The sequence below is a fragment of the Galeopterus variegatus genome, unplaced genomic scaffold (genome assembly GCF_000696425.1).
Source record: "Galeopterus variegatus unplaced genomic scaffold, G_variegatus-3.0.2 Scaffold197, whole genome shotgun sequence".
NCBI lineage: Eukaryota > Metazoa > Chordata > Mammalia > Dermoptera > Cynocephalidae > Galeopterus > Galeopterus variegatus.
In genome coordinates, this window is record NW_007726308.1 from 277,846 (window position 1) to 280,705 (window position 2,860).

Consider the following 2,860-nt stretch of genomic DNA (forward strand, 5'->3'; position numbering starts at 1 on the left):
GAAAATCTGCAGAGAAGAGAGGTCGAGTCAGCTCTGGGCTGGGGAGGGGCAGGCACCCTCCTACAGCTTCTGACCTGACCCAGTACAGAGATCCCTCTCCTCTCCCAAGAGCAACTCTGGGCCTGGGACAGCTGAGATTCCCACCCTCCCGCTCCAGGGAAGGAGACCCTTGGGCTGGAATCCAGGGCGGGGGAGGGACGTTTCAGACAGAGGCCCTCCCAGCCGCCCGCAGCTGAAGCAGCCACTGTTCCCTCCTGTGCCGCCAGCCTGCGCACAGCCACAGCGACAGACACACATGTGCGCCTGCACGCTCACACCCACGCCCATCCCTGCAGGTGCACGTCCACGGCCATCGCTCCACGCAGCTTCGCCCACGGCCCAACGCTCAGTCGCACACAAGCTCACTTGGTGTTTGTGTCCCATGTACAGCCACAGCCTTTACCACCGCGCTCCTCCACACTCCGTGGGTTTTCCCAGGGAGGCTGGCTTAAGTCTGAAGGGAGGTGCCCAAGATGCCTGGCGAGGGGACCGGCTAAGGGCTGGACTGCATTACTCTTGGGGTGGGGGAGAAGCAGGAGCCAGGACCCAGGAAACCAGCTGCAGACAGGTTCTAGCTGCATCAGGCAGGGATGGGAGAGCAGGCTACCCAACCCCAGCCTGAACTTGGGGACAAGGTAACTCCTTCCCTGGCCTTTCCAGTGACATGTGCATACCTGGGGCAGGCCATTCTGCATCCCTCAAGGTTAGGTGGGTGCTTTGTGATCGGGGCTGGAGCCCAGATGGGGCTCTAGGGCAGCCGTTCCTCTCCTTCCATCACAGGACAATTGCCTGCGGAGCTTGAGGAGCATGGACTCCCCACCCCCACTCCCAAGCCGATGCCACACCCCAGGGCAACAAGATCAGCCTCTCTGGGACAGAGCCAGGTAACAGCATTTTTAAAGCTTCCCAGGTACCATCAGTGTTGATGCCTGTGTGCTAAGACCTTGCTATTCGTAGAGGCTTGAGGTTCTGTGGCATCTCACCTGGGAGCTTGTTAGAAATGCACCCCAGACCCACTGAATCAGAATCTGCATTTTAACTAGGCCCCCAGGGGATTAATTCCCCAGCACATTAAAGTCTGAGAAGACCCCAGGGCATGAAGTGGCTCCCACCCCAGTCTTAATTGGCTTATTTTAGCAAGGAGGAAACTGAGGCCCAGGGAGGGGCAGCAACAGGCTCCCCCATGTTTTCCCAGACACCAGGGAGGTGTGACTGGGAGGAGGTAAACCATGCAGGAAGTACTACTCTCTTTAACCATCCCATCTTTGGTCCTTGCCCTGGGGCAAAGGACAGATGGCCCTCCACACCCCATATCCCTGCAAGCAATGGGGCAGAGGCACTCTTGGCCATTACCAGGCACCTGGGTGGTCAGGCTAAAGCTGCAGCTCAGGAAGGGCTTCCCAAACGTTGCCCTCCCCCTGGCTGGACCCTGAGTCCTGGGTGCCCTGACTCAGGTAGAAGGGGCAGCAGTTATCAGATCATCCAGGCATACCCAGCCTGGGAACCCCACACCCCTGCTCCTAACTGGGAAAGTTCCTCGAAGCTGGGGTCCCAACCTGGGTACCCCCAGGTTCCCCCAAAGCCTGAGTGTTCAACAATGAATGACATGGCCACTGCTGACATCTGGTGGCACTGGCTCCAGGGGTCTGCAAGAGCAACACCCCACTCTCTCGCTCCACCTCGCAGAGGAGGACATGGAGGCTCAGAGTCCGCAGAGGGCCAGCTTGAGGAGGACTCGGAGCCCACTTCCATCACTGCTGCAGGAGAGGAGGCAAGACGGGCCTGGGCAAAGGCAGGCCTGAGTCTGTGGGGCCTCAGCCTTTCAGGACTTTCAGCTGTGTACTCTGCTGGGGTCCTGAGAGAGGACAGCTGTGCAAGTGTATGTCTTGCTGTGTGTGAGTGTGTGTGTTTGGGGGCACGAGAGCTCCCCCTGCTCTGTCCAGCCCTCCCCACCCAGACCTGACTATGGGTTGCAGAAGCATAGAAGAGGAGAGAGGGAGAGAGGGAATCCAGGCTCCTCATGCTCGCAGGGGTGGGTGGCACACATGTACACACTCGCACACACACAGAAACACACCCACAACTCTCCCAGAAGCCCACGACGCACGCAGAGGCGCCCCAGCCCCCACACGCTGCACACACCTCCAAGATTCCCCCAGTGCCTACAGCTCTCTGCAAGAAGTCCCCCACCCCTAAGCCATCCACCCTCCCAGGTGGGGTGGGTGGAAGGGGGCGGTGGGCTTCCCAGACGTGGGTTGCTTTGGTCCCAGAGGAGCTAGGAGGGGTCCATGAAGAAGACCTAGTTCTTGGTAGTGAAGGGTGGGGGTGGGGAAGGGAATGGAAGACGGAAGGGGGCTCAAAGTGGAGTGGGGGTGGGGAAGCCCAGAGGGGTCCAGGCCCAGGGCTGATGGGCGACGGTTCTGGTTCTGTGGAAAGATGGATAGGAAGATAGCAGGTGGGGAGGGGGCTGCACTTTTAAAGTGACGGTGTCTGGGGGCAAAGGGTTTTTGGGGATGAGATTAGAAGGGCTCAGAATCTAGAACACAGAGGTGGGGCCGGAGCTAGGCGTTGCTGGGGGTCTCAGAAAAGTATCGCAGTGGGCAGGGATCCAGGGTCCAGAGGAGGAGGGGGCTGGTGGGCGGCGGCCGGGGGGTGGGAGCTTTGGCTAAGGACAAAAGTAGGGGGAAGTGGCCGGATCCGAGGGGCTCAAGGGTCCCGGCTGCGGGAAGGCGGGGATCCCGAGAAGTGTACAGAGGGACGGAAGGGAGGAGGGTCTTCCCGGTCCAGGGACGAGAGAGGACTGGGGTGGAGACCGTCCCCG